Consider the following 15,188-nt stretch of genomic DNA (forward strand, 5'->3'; position numbering starts at 1 on the left):
TGCTCTTTCGTGGCATGAAACCATACTGCTGCTCGCTAATCATCACCTCTCCTGTTAACCGAACTTCCACTACTCTTTCCGATATCTTCATGCTGTGGCTGATCAACTTTATACCTCTGTAGTTGCTACAGTTCTGCACATCGCCCTTGTTCTTGAAAATCGGTACCAGTATGATTCTTCTCCGCTCCTCAGGCATCATCTCACGTTCCAAGATTGTGTTAAACAATCTAGTTAAAAACCCCACTGTCATCTCTCCTAAACATCTCCATGCCTCCACATGTATGTCATCAGGACCAACTGTCTTTCCACTCTTCATCCTCTTCATAGCTGCCCGCACTTCCTCCTTGCTCTTCCACTGCACTTCCGGATTCACTATCCCCACATCAACCAACCTTCTCTCTATCTCTCATTTTCTTCATTCATCAGCCCATAAAAGTACTCATTCCACCTTCTCAACACATTCACCGCACTTGTCAGCACATTTCCATCTCCATCCTTCATCACTTTAACCTGCTGCACATCCTTCGCAGCTCGGTCCCTCTGTCTAGCCAATTAGTACAAGTCCTTTTCTCCTTCCTTAGTGTCTAACCTCTCATACAACTCACAATATGCCTTTTCCTTTACCTTTGCCCTCTCTCACTTCGCTTTGCTGCATCTCCTTGTGTTCCTGTTTACTTTCTTCATCTCTTTGACTATCCCACTTCTTCTTTGCCAACCTCTTTCTCCGTTTACTTTGTTGTATTTCCTCATTCCACCACCAAGTCACCCAAGCCACCCCTGTCCAGAAGACACACCAAGTACCTTCCTAGCTGTCTCCCTCACTATTTCTGTAGTGGTTGCCCAGCCATCCGGCAACTCTTCACTACCACCCAGTGCCTTTCTTAACTCCTCCCTGAACTCAACACAACAGTCTTCCTTCTTCAGCTTCCACCATTTGATCCTTGGCTCTGCCTTCACGCTCTTCCTATTCTTGGTCTCCAAAGTCATCCTACAGACCACCATCCGATGCTGCCTAGCCACATTCTCCCATCACCACCTTGCAGTCTCCAATCCCTTTCAGATTGCGGCTCCTGCATAATATATAGTCCACTTCTGTGCACTTTCCTCCACTCTTATACGCAACCCTGTGTTCCTCCCTCTTCTTGAAATATTTATTCACCACAGCCATTCCAGCCTTTTCACAAAATCCACCACTATCTGACCTTCCACATTCCTCTCCTTGACACCATACCTTCCCATCACCTCCTCATCACCTCTGTTTCCTTCACCAACATGTCCATTGAAGTCTGCTCCAATCACCACTCTTTCCTCCTTGGGTACCCTTTCCCCACTTCATCCAAGTCACTCCAGAATTATTCTTTGTCTTCCATCTCACACCCAACTTGTGGGACATATGTGCTGATAACATTAATCAACATACTTTCGATTTCCAGCTTCATACTCATCACTCTTCCCCACACACTCTTCACCTCTAACACACCCTTGATATACTCTTCCTTCAGAATTACCCCTACCCTATTCTCCTCCCATTTGCACCATGGTAGAAGAGTTGAACCCCCCTCCGATGCTCCTGGCCTTACTCCCCTTCCACCTGGTCTCCTGCACACACAGTATAACTACCTTTCTTCTCTCCATCATATCAGCCAGCTCTCTCCCTTTACCAGTCATAGTGCCAACATTCAAAGTTCTGACTCTCGCCTCCACACTCCTAACCTTCCTCCTCTCCCACTGTCTCTGGACATGCCTTGCCCCTCTGCTTCTCCTTCACCCAACAGTAGCAGTTTCCACCGGCACCCTGCTGGCCAACAGTACTGGTGGCGGTCATTGGTAACCCGGGCCTCGACCAATCCAGTATGGAAATGTGATTTATGAACCACATATTTAATTTGGCATAGGTTTTATGCCAGACGCCCTTCCTGAGGCAACGCCCCCTCCTTTTTTTCCGGGCCTGGGACCGGCACTAAGAATGCACTGGCTTGTGCATCCTCAGTGGCTGGGTTTGAATTGAATTAGAACTAAACTATCTTATCTGAAGAGTGCGGCTAGCTACAATGCATCACCAGCACAGTCAGAAGAATTTGAAACTCCATGATTGGATGTTTCTTAAATACAATAAACATCGAGACCTTTAGCTGACTTATCTTCTAAAATTATGTACAGTTTTGCACCTTTGATTATTTTTTTCAAGAAACAAACATTTTGTCAACACAGTTGCTAACTGTTTATTCTGATGATTGAACCAAGGAGAGTTTCATTCCAAGTGTTAGAAATGTTCAAACAGCCCGTCACGTGACATTTTCTATGGGAAAATTGAATGGGATTTTTCTTCCGGGAATCAATGCCCTCCCAGCCATATAACTCCGCCCACCTTTCCAATCTTTACTCGCAATGTCTACCCTGCTCGAAATTGCAGTAGCAGAAGCAATATATTCAATACAGTTCGCAATAACGACAATTACTGTAATCCACTGCACACACCAGTGTTTTCAATGGGTGCGCTTCATTTGGCCTTGCTGACATGCGGTATGTACATTGTGTAGCAGCAAGGGAAGGGAAAAATGCTTAAACAGAGGGCTGGTGTCAGGTATTACATCAGATCCACATCAGCTGATGACCAAAAAAAAACAAAAACAAAAATGACAGAGTGAAAGAAGTTGTGGTCATGGTCCTTGCTGAGGGTGACTTATTTCAGTTCAGTAACCCTCCCATTTGGATTCAACCATTTTGGGTCATGTAAAAGATATATATATATATATATATATATATATATATATATATGTCGCCATTGTTTGCTATGTGTTTGGTACATGTCGTACTGTTGTTCATCTGCTAGACTAGCCATCGACTCAGGTATGGCTAGTGCACAAGTGGCATAGGCCGAAGTGAAATGCAGTTGGGTTGTGTAGCCGGGTTTTGTCATTTTCTGCAAAGTGCTGTTGCAAGGGGTATCAGATGTGGATCTCAGTGTCAATGGTTTTTGGGAACCGCAAATAAGATGTTAGTGAACGTTTTGTCTGTGAGACTATGTTGCAGATGTGTTATGGCTGAGGGAGGAGAGAGGGCAAGAAAGGGAATCATGAAACGTTTGGTTTACATTTGTAATGATTATAAATATTGACTAAAATTGGGAGTATTTTGATGGTATTTCAAATTTTAAATGTCATATAAATTTGAATGTTTTTTTAAATAGTTTCAACTAGTCATAGAAAAAATATATAAAATTGCATTTATTTCCAAAACTGCATTGAAATTAAACTTAACTCACCCCCCCCAAAAAAACCCCCAAAACAAAACACCAATTGCTCAGAACTACTCCCACATCATACACACACAGACACACATTACAAGCATAGGCATGTTCCACCCACATACTACTTATGTTCATATGCACAGACCCTTGACACACACATACCCTCCCCGTCTAGTCTTCTCCCTGGACTGGAGTGTGGATAATATTACTCTGTCTGTGAGGGTAATCCGATAGCATGTGTTAGCCAAACTGGCCTAGTCCCCAGATGTTCTGCATGGGCCAAAGAGTGGTGTAAAACCCATGGTCCACAGGGAGATGGCCAGCTATCCAGCCAGTCTGCTAGGCTGCCAAGGGACACGAGGCCGAGGGGCCAAGCTCATGAAAGATGCATTAATGTGGCTTTCTTTCTCTCTTTGGACTTGTAATATGGTTGCTACTCCTGAGGGGGTTGCATCTGTAATTTGATCCACATCCCCTTTTTTTCTCCTCTTTTTGTGTGCCTGTGTGAGTGTACTCATTAAAATGTGGGTTGTTGGGTGTGCCTGTACACGCTTTTCAATGTTTAAATGTTGAAAGGCCACATGTTTCTATGCATTTGCATGTGTTCTCATTGTCCTTTCTCAGCCGTTATTTGTCCCACTGAGATGCCTGTCCCCCAAAGCAGCTGTTTTGACCTTAATGGCAACGTCTTTTTGAATGGAATCTTTTTCTTTTTTATATTGTAGCAAATTAGGGGGGAACCGTGGGCGACAACGTTAACCAGTCGACTAAAGGGTCCGACCCGTTAGCCAAGGGCTACCGAGCTTATTCATCTATGATCGCTTCATTGCCCCCTTCCTTCGGGAAGGGCGTCCCCGGCTGGACCGTCACAGCCGGGGCGCGAACTCGTGTATTCCGCACCCCTCTTTAGACGACCTGGTGGTCCCGGCCCGGCCTCCACCACCATATCAATACCGAACTTACTGCGGACACCCGATCGGCACAGTCCGCTGCAGCCCAGAGCCCCTGAGCTCAATGGATCCGCCAGCCTCAGCCTCCCAGTGACTTGGATTACAGGCGCATGCCACCGCGCCCAGTGATTAAAGGTCGGACACTTTAGTCGACTGGCTAACGTTGTCGCCTGCGGTGCGGGAGATACGGGTTCGTGTCCCGGCTGCGGCGGTTCCTGCGGTTGCCCCCCGAATTCGCTACAATATGTTGATGCAGATGCATCCTCCAACGGCTTTCACGTCATCTCCGCAAAGCGTCGGCTTCAATGCCGGGTTGGGCGCCACCCTTTCACATGATCAGCACCAGGAGCGATGGAGGTCGTTACATTCACACTGTTTTTCCCTTTTTCTCCCCAATTTTATCCAGTTAATTACCCTACTCTTCCGAGCCATCCCGGTCGCTGCTCAACCCCCTCTGCCGGGAGGACTGCAGACTACCACATGCCTCCTCCGATACATGTGGAGTCACCAGCCCCTTCTTTTCACCTGACATTGAGGAGTTTCGCCAGGGGGACGTGGCGCGTGGGAGGATCACGCTATTCCCCCCAAGTTTCCCCACCCCCCGAACAGGCGCCCCGACCGACCAGAGGAGGTGCTCGTGCAGCGACCAGGACACATAGCCACATCCGGCTCCCCACCCGCATACACGGCCAACTGTGTGTGTAGGGACGCCCAACCAAGCTTGAGGTAACACAGGGATTCGAACAGGCGACCCCCGTGTTCATAGGCCACAAAATAGACCGCTACGCTACCTAGACACCCACATTGTTGAGTTTTTAAAATGCAGGATTCATGAAAGAATAGAGTGGAGTTCAATTTCAGACTGCAGCCCACATCAGCCAGCAGCTGTAGCTAACCACATCGCCAATTAGCACAGACATAGAAGTGAATATAGCCTGGCTGCATACGAAGATGTGGCTATCTAAAACTGTCAGCCAACCTGGTAGTCATGTATGTAAACTGACATCAGTACATGCCACCGACTTTTTAGTCAGATCATGGTATGATTTCAGCATCATGATATATAATTCGGGGTACTCCGACACACATAGAATAGGTTTCTCCTCCATTATATATAATCTATATATATAATAATAATAATAAATATAATAATAATAATCTTTTTTCCTGCATCCGTGTTGAGATATATATATATATATATATATATATATATATATATATATATATATATATATATATATCTCAACACGGATGCAGGAAAAAAGATTTTAATGCATAGCAGTACAGGCCTGTTTCGTGCGTCTCGCACTCATCAGCTACTAATGTTTTTTTTCACAAAGAATCATACAGTTACGTTGCCCAGCGTCACCCCCCTAATTTCGGCTGGACAGCGACCAATCAGATGGGGAAACATTCAAATTATAACAACCAATGGGGTAGGTACTTATGATGCACAGCAACGAATGGAGGGGTAGAAAACATTACAACCAATAGGACTGGGGTTTGTTTTGAAAAGCATTTAGGGGCCAGGGCACTGTTGAAATGGCGTACATTAAAAATATAACAAGGTAACTTGTGAATTATATATTGGGGTGGTGTTGGGGCACAGTTGGGAGGACAGGTCGTTTAAAAAAAGCATATTTAAAAAACCCTAATAAATGTCATATGTGTATCATCTAATGGGGGGGGGGTAAGAAAGACATTTTACTTATAGTTACAAAGGAGATATTTTTTTTGGTGTCTACAGCTGGTGGCCAATTCGTTTCTATTATTCAAGGTGGACATATCAGGTCTGCAAATAGGAAAATACTTTTCTGCCAAGCACAGGTCACATCTTTTACCCCTAACTGAATATGCACTGCTCTTTGCAAGGATCCCTGAGACAGAATAACTGATATTCTTGTCCACCAATGACCAAGTGTGGTGGCTTAAGGCCATTGCATTTTTCGCATGCTCATTTCTGACGCTACTCATATGGGTGTTAAACCTAAATTTGAAAAGGGCCCTCTGTTAATCCCACGTAAGTGTCCACATTGCAGTTGCCTTCTCTTGTCACCAGTGCCTGGTAGATGACCCCTTCTATCTGGCATTTTCCTTCTAGAGGACACGATGTCTTAACACGGCATTTGCAGTTGGAGGTGTTTGGTTGTAGTGAGGGGGTCTGTGCCTTGGCCATGATGCTTGTGTTGTGGGATGAAATAACCTGCTGAACATTTGTCATGCAGCTGTAGCTCATTTTGACTGTGTTTCTGTTGAATATTTTCCTCAATTTCCCCATCTGATTGGTCCCTGTCCAACAGAAATTAGGGGCGTGACACTGGGCAACGTAACTGTATGATTCTTTGTGAAAAAAAAACATTAGTAGCTGATGAGTGCGAGACGCACGAAACAGGCCTGTACTGCTATACATTAAAGTATTTTTTCCTGTATCCGTGTTGACATTTGGCTCCTCATTGGTCGAGAAGTCAACACCATTGACAGTTTTGGAAAAAAACGCTTATATATATATATATATATATATATATATATATATATATATATATATATATATACACTACCGTTCAAAAGTTTGGGATCACCCAAACAATTTTGTGTTTTCCATGAAAAGTCACACTTATTCACCACCATATGTTGTGAAATGAATAGAAAATAGAGTCAAGACATTGACAAGGTTAGAAATAATAATTTGTATTTGAAATAAGATTTTTTTTACATCAAACTTTGCTTTCGTCAAAGAATCCTCTATTTGCAGCAATTACAGCATTGCAGACCTTTGGCATTCTAGCTGTTAATTTGTTGAGGTAATCTGGAGAAATTGCACCCCACGCTTCCAGAAGCAGCTCCCACAAGTTGGATTGGTTGGATGGGCACTTCTTGCGTACCATACGGTCAAGCTGCTCCCACAACAGCTCAATGGGGTTCAGATCTGGTGACTGCGCTGGCCACTCCATTACCGATAGAATACCAGCTGCCTGCTTCTGCTCTAAATAGTTCTTGCACAATTTGGAGGTGTGTTTAGGGTCATTGTCCTGTTGTAGGATGAAATTGGCTCCAATCAAGCGCTGTCCACTGGGTATGGCATGGCGTTGCAAAATGGAGTGATAGCCTTCCTTATTCAGAATCCCTTTTACCCTGTACAAATCTCCCACCTTACCAGCACCAAAGCAACCCCAGACCATCACATTACCTCCACCATGCTTAACAGATGGCGTCAGGCATTCTTCCAGCATCTTTTCATTTGTTCTGCGTCTCACAAACGTTCTTCTTTGTGATCCAAACACCTCAAACTTGGATTCATCCGTCCACAACACTTTTTTCCAGTCTTCCTCTGTCCAATGTCTGTGTTCTTTTGCCCATCTTAATCTTTTTCTTTTATTGGTCAGTCTCAGATATGGCTTTTTCTTTGCCACTCTGCCCTGAAGCCCAGAATCCCGCAGCCGCCTCTTCACTGTAGATGTTGACACTGGTGTTTTGCGGGTACTATTTAATGAAGATGCCAGTTGGGGACCTGTGAGGCGTCTGTTTCTCAAACTAGAGACTCTAATGTACTTATCTTCTTGCTCAGTTGTGCAACGCGGCCTCCCACTTCTTTTTCTACTCTGGTTAGAGCCTGTTTGTGCTGTCCTCTGAAGGGAGTAGTACACACCGGTGTAGGAAATCTTCAATTTCTTAGCAATTTCTCGCATGGAATAGCCTTCATTTCTAAGAACAAGAATAGACTGTCGAGTTTCAGATGAAAGTTCTCTTTTTCTGGCCATTTTGAGCGTTTAATTGACCCCACAAATGTGATGCTCCAGAAACTCAATCTGCTCAAAGGAAGGTCAGTTTTGTAGCTTCTGTAACGAGCTAAACTGTTTTCAGATGTGTGAACATGATTGCACAAGGGTTTTCTAATCATCAATTAGCCTTCTGAGCCAATGAGCAAACACATTGTACCATTAGAACACTGGAGTGATAGTTGCTTGAAATGGGCCTCTATACACCTATGTAGATATTGCACCAAAAACCAGACATTTGCAGCTAGAATAGTCATTTACCACATTAGCAATGTATAGAGTGTATTTCTTTAAAGTTAAGACTAGTTTAAAGTTATCTTCATTGAAAAGTACAGTGCTTTTCCTTCAAAAATATGGACATTTCAATGTGATCCCAAACTTTTGAACGGTAGTGTATATATATATATATATATATATATATATATATATATATATATATATACAGTGGTGTTAAAAAGTGTTTGCCCCCTTCCTGATTTCTTATTTTTTTGCATGTTTGTCACATTTAAATGTTTCAGATCATCAAACAAATTTAAATATTCGACAAAGACAACACAAGTAAACACAAAATGCAGTTTTTAAATGAAGGTTTTTATTATTAAGGGAAAAAAAAAATCCAAAGCTACAAGGCCCTCTGTGAAAAAGTGATTGCCCCCTAAACCTAATAACTGGTTGGGCCACCCTTAGCAGCAATAACTGCAATCAGGTGTTTGCGATAACTGTCAATGAGTCTTTTACAGCGCTGTGGAGGAATTTTGGCCCACTCATCTTTGCAGAATTGTTGTAATTCAGCCACATTGGAGGGTTTTCTAGCATGAACCGCCTTTTTAAGGTCATGCCACAGCATCTCAATTGGATTCAGGTCAGGACTTTGACTAGGCCACTCCCAAAGTCTTCATTTTGTTTTTCTTAAGCCATTCAGAGGTGGACTTGCTGGTGTGTTTTGGATCATTGTCCTGCTGCAGAACCCAAGTGCGCTTCAGCTTGAGGTCACGAACAGATGGCCGGACATTCTCCTTCAGGATTTTTTGGTAGACAGCAGAATTCATTGTTCCATTTACCACAGCAAGTCTTCCAGGTCCTGAAGCAGCAAAACAGCCCCAGACCATCACACTACTACCACCACCATATTTTACTGTTGGTATGATGTTCCTTTTCTGAAATGTTGTGTTATTTTTACGCCAGATGTAATGGGACACACACCTTCCAAAAAGTTCAACTTTTGTCTTGTCAGTCCACAGAGTATTTTCCCAAAAGTCTTGGGGATCATCAAGATGTTTTCTGGCAAAACTGAGATGAGCCTTTATGTTCTTTTTGCGCAGCAGTGGTTTTCGTCTTGGAACTCTGCCATGCAGGCCATTTTTGCCCAGTCTCTTTCTTATGCTGGAGTCATGGACACTGACCTTAACTGAGGCAAGTGAGGCCTGCAGTTCTTTGGATGTTGTTGTGGGGTCTTTTGTGACCTCTTGGATGAGTCGTCGCTGAGCTCTTGGGGTAATTTTGGTCGGCCGGCCACTCCTGGGAAGGTTCATCACTGTTCCATGTTTTCGCCATTTGTGGATAATGGCTCTCACTGTGGTTCGCTGGAGTCCCAAAGCTTTAGAAATGGCTTTATAACCTTTTCCAGACTGATAGATTTCAATTACTTTGTTTCTCATTTGTTCCTGAATTTCTTTGCATGATATCTAGCTTTTGAGGATCTTTTGGTCTACTTCACTTTGTCAGGCAGGTCCTATTTAAGTGATTTCTTGATTGAGAAGAGGTGTGGCAGTCATCAGGCCTGGGTATGGCTAGAGAAATTGAACTCAGCTTTCCAAAGATGTGATAAACCACAGTTAATTTATGTTTTAACGGGGGGGGGGGGGCAATCACTTTTTCACACAGGGCTATGTAGTTTGGATTTTTCTTTTCCCTTAATAATAAAAACCTTCATTAAAAAACTGCATTTTGTGTTTACTTGTGTTATCTTTGTCTAATATTTAAATTTGTTTGATGATCTGAAACATTTAAGTGTGACAAACATGCAAAAAAATAAGAAATCAGGAAGGGGGCAAACACTTTTTCACACCACTGTATATTTTTTTTTTGCGGCTATGATATCAAACTGTGTTGTGATTGGTTGCATGTCACAGAGGTCAGTGTCAGGAAGGTCAAAGTTGTATATACAGGTAGTCCCCGGGTTACGAACGCCTGATTTACGAACGCCCGTACTTACGAACCGACCTCCGTAAAGGCTATTATTTTAAAGAAATCGAGTTACACACAATGGTTCGCGGTAATGAACGGACGGACTACTTTTTGTGACACTCAAAACACTGCATGTTTTCAGCGGTACGTCGGCCTGAGGAAGAACAACGCCACGCCGTCGTCGCCATTTTAAGTCGGATCGCATAAACATTGTTGTGTGCGTTGCGTTTTGACTTAAATTTTTCATGTGTTTACCCTCGTAATCATGGCTTCAAAGCACAAATCTGATGCAAGTGATGGTGACATATTGAGGAAAAGGAAAAGGATCTTGGTTGAAATGAAAGTGGAATTAATAAAGCGCTCAGAGAGAGGTGAAACGCCAACAAACTGGGAAAGCAATAGGCTACAGTCGATCAACGATCGGGACGATTATAAAGGACAATGGGAGAGTAATGGAGTATGTAAAAGGCTCTGTCCCGATGAAAGCAACAAGTGTCACCTAGCAATGCAGTGGTTTAATTATCGAAATGGAAAGGCTATTGGTAATTTTTGTTAGAGGATCAAAATCAGCATAATATTTATGTTAATTGATTTATTAAGGCACCTTCCGGTATGCAAGACATCAATTGGAATGACATTAAGTGTTAACCTTTAATTATATTGTTTCTGTCTAAGCAGTTTAAGAAATGTCTTTAATGATTTTTATACCAATACACACATTCTCTCTGTTATAAATAGTGTACTTTAGTTATTTATTATTGCAGCATTATTTATGACATTTTAGGTAAAATAAATACTATATTCTACGACAAACATTTGACTAATTGAGATGTGAACTGTGCATACCTGTTCCGACTTACATACAAATTCGACTTACGAACAGACTCAAAAACAGAACTCGTTCGTAAGCCGGGGACTTCCCGTAGTTGGACTTGGGGCACAGCACCAGGTTGTCTCCCGGGGTGCAGAACGCCAAGGGCAGCGGCGATACTGGATTCAGCGGTGGCACTAGTCACATTAGGAAATGAAAGACAGCTGATCATGTGAAGAGCCCTTCAGAGTGTAGCAAACACTTGACATTCCAACTACTGAAAACCAATGTATGCATGTTAGATAGCTGCTACAGATAGCACAGAGAATGACAAAATATGACAATTAATAACAAGCTAAATCAGATTTGGCATGTTTTAGGGATTGATTTTTTGTATGGTGTAGAAAACACTAGGGCAGTGCATGTCATGACAACTTTGTTAAGAAATTAATTAACACCTCCAAACACTCATGCTTGTTTCTTTTTTTTTTTTAGATACACCAGTTTTTTCAGGTATACAGCCTCATCATCATCTTCATCATCAACACTTGGATGTCTCATTAGCGCCGCTTGTTAACACAAACTATCAAAAGTAGCTTAATGAGTGAAAGTAAATTTTTTTTGAAACTTACAGATCCTTTGTGACGAGAACAGTACTGGCAGTTATGTGGTAATTATAGCGTGATACATAATTTGCCAAACGCCTTCAGCTATTATACTGTATGATGCATTTACTGTACAGTATCCATAAGATGAGCACAAACCTTGGTCCATATGTATTTCTGTCCAGCAGTAGTCAGCTCGGAAACAGAAAAGAAAGGCATTTTATGATTCTTACTTGGACAAGAGCATTCGGTTGTTTGTACGGCATTTTAACTAGTGGACATCAGGTGCTCTATGTCAGGAGATGTATATGTATTTGCCTTCAAGCAATTCTATAAGGTCAGTTCAGCCACACCAGCAAAAAAAAAAAAAAAAAAAAGATTAAAAGAAAATATTGATTATGAACCTTGTGATTGGTCTTCAGACAGAGGAGCTGTTTCTGTGGCAGTCATAACAGCTCGGTTGTGCAAGGCACTCTATATTGCCATGCTCTTCGAACCTGCTTTGGAAGGAAACTTTCGTTTGATCGATGTGAAATATTGAAATTACTTTCCGTTTCTGCAGCCGACGCCCCTCCATCTCTTTCGCTTTGCCATCTCCACAAATGTCGGACTTTTGGTTCTTGTATTTTATTTTATTTTTTTTTTGTAAAAGCAGTGGCTGTCATCACAAGCCACACGTACCTTTTAGAGTCCAAATGCTGATATTGCCAGGGTTACAGAGCTGTAAAAATATCACAACAATGCCACTGTCAGCCAAGCAATGGACATCAGCCACCACTCCACAATGGCGCCATGTAAGATTTTTTTTTTTTCATTGATAGGCCCATTACATCTCAATACCTCTGTCATTTTGCTGCCAGCCCTGAAGTTGCGGCTGAGCAGCACAATTGCTTTGAGGCAAAATGAGAAAGAACAAAGTAGGGGCTTTCGGTCGGAGCATTAGTCTGTCAAGAAAGGTCTCTTCAGTGCTGTCATGTCTTGTTCTTTAAAATACCACTTTGGTGGAGGTGGGGGGGGGGCATGCTTTTCAACAATTCTGGTTTCTCTATGATGAGATGTTGGTTTGAAATGCAGTGCCGCAGATTGAAAATTAGTTGCAGAGAAATCTCAGGGATGAGGCAAATGTGGGTATATCATCAAGTACTGCTGATAAAGGCTAGTCATAATAACAATAATATCTGGAATTGTGTCATTTCAAGTGTTTATATGTTAAAAAAAAAGGTAGGGAAAAAAACACACTCCAGAAACAGGGACAGCCGGCCAACAGGAGGCGCTCGTTTTCAGTCCCACCAGCAAGGAAGCTTCATAGAGTGGCAGAGTGGGTTGAGTTATGTCAGGGCGTCCTGGTTCCCGGAAGAATCAGTGCCATTCATTTTCCCCATAATAGACCATGTCACGTGACTAGACTTGCGAGTATTGCTAACACTTGGAGGGTGGTGAAACTGCCCTGGTTGAGTCATCAGTAAAAACAACTGAAAAAAGTCTGTGCACATAATGAGTAAATCACAAGCCCCAATGCGCAGTGAGTTAAAGAAACATCCAATCATGGAACTTAAAATTCTGTTTCCTGCACCCGCGAAGCTTTGTAGCTAGCTAAACTCTTCAGATAAAATAACATGGCAGCAATTTCTACCAATTCAACAGCTAGAACTATGGTGTATTTCTTTTTTCTTTTTTTGTTCCTGACAGCCACATTCAGCCACACTTCCCTTCCACATGTGGAGGACAGGTGGGTTGTCTGTAGTAATGGCTGTTGAGGCTCATTGGTATTGGTAGTTTGTGACATACCAAACAGACTAACAAAAACATGATTTCTCAGAAATAATCCATCCATCCATTTCCCGAACCGCTTGTCCTGCTGTCAGGGTCGTGGGGATGCTGGAGCCTATCCCAGCAGTCATTGGGTGGCAGGTGGGGAGACACCCTGGACAAGCCGCCACAATATCACCCAGGGACGACATACACACACACATTCATACCTTGAGACAATTTAGTATGGTCGATTCACCTGATCTTCATGTCTTTGGACTGTGGGAGGAAACAGGAGCCCCCGGAGGAAACCCACGCAGACACGAGGAGAACATGCAAACTCCACACAGAGGACGACCCTCAAGGTTGGACTACCCCGGGGCTCGAACCCAGGACCTTCTTGCTGTGAGGCGACCGCGCTAACCACTGCGCCACCCCCTTTACACCCAATGACCATGAAATAGCCTTACAGTATCGCTCTATCGTCTGGGAGGCTCCCATGTTTCTGTGTTGAGTATTCGTTTGGTAATTGCTGAAATGAAACATTTCCGACGGGTGGCTTGAATGGGGGAAAAAAATCTTCTGGGAACCAGCAGCTCCATTTCACCACTTCTGCACGCGAATGGAAGAGTCCAGCTTCATATATACTGCTCAAAAAGGAACACCTAAAAACACAATATAGACCTTGATGAATGAAATATTTCAGCTGAAAATCTTTATTTATTAGACAGAGGAATGTGTTTAGAGCAAAATAACCTAAGAATGATCAATGGAAATCAAAATCATTAGCCCATTAAGGTCTGGATTCAGAATCATACTCAAAATCAAAGTGGAAAATGAGAACATAGGCTGATCCAACTTCTGTGGAAATTCTTCAAGACGATTCCAAATGAGGCTCAGTAGTGTGTGTGGCCTCCACGTGCCTGTATGCACTCCCTACAACGTCTGGGCATGCTCCTGATGAGACGACGGATGGTCTCCTGAGGGATCTCCTCCCAGACCTGGATCAGGGCATCGGTCAATTCCTGGACAGTCTGTGGTGTGACATCGCGTTGGCGGATGGTACGAGACATGATGTCCCAGAGGTGCTCGATTGGATTCAGGTCTGGGGAACGTGCAGGCAGGTCCATAGCATCAATGCCCTCGACATACAGGAACTGCTGACACACTCTGGCCACATGAGTACGAGCATTGTCATGCATGATCAGGAACCCAGGGCCCACTGCACCAGCATATGGTCTGACAAGGGGTCTGAGGATCTCATCCCGGTACCTAATGGCAGTCATGGTACCTCTGGCTAGCACGTAGAGGTCTGTGCGGCCCTCCAAGGATATGCCTCCCCAGACCATCACTGACCCACCGCCAAACCGGTCAAGCTGGAGGATGTTGCAGGCAGCAGAACGTTCTCCACAGCGTCTCCAGACTCTCTCGCGTCTGTCACATGTGTTCAGTGTGAACCTGCTCTCATCTGTGAAGAGCACAGGGCGCCAATGGCGAATCTGCCAACCAAGATGTTCTCTGGCAAAGGTCAATCGGGCTGCACGGTGTTGGGCTGTGAGCACAGGCCCCAATTGTGGACGTCGGGCCCTCATACCATCCTCATGCATTCTGTTTCTCACTGTTTGAGCAGAAACCTGCACATTAGTGGCCTGTTGAAGGTCGTTTTGTAGGGCTCCGGCAGTGCCCCTCCTGTTCCTCCTTGCACAAAGGACCAGATAGCGGTCCTGCTGCGGGGTTGTTGTCCTCCTGCGGCCCCCTCCATGTCTCCTGGTGTACTGGCCTGTCTCCTGGTACCTCCTCCATGCTCTGGACACTGTGCTGGGAGACACATCAAATCTTCTTGCCACAGCACGCATTGAT

The sequence above is a fragment of the Lampris incognitus genome, chromosome 1 (genome assembly GCF_029633865.1).
Source record: "Lampris incognitus isolate fLamInc1 chromosome 1, fLamInc1.hap2, whole genome shotgun sequence".
Taxonomy (NCBI): domain Eukaryota; kingdom Metazoa; phylum Chordata; class Actinopteri; order Lampriformes; family Lampridae; genus Lampris; species Lampris incognitus.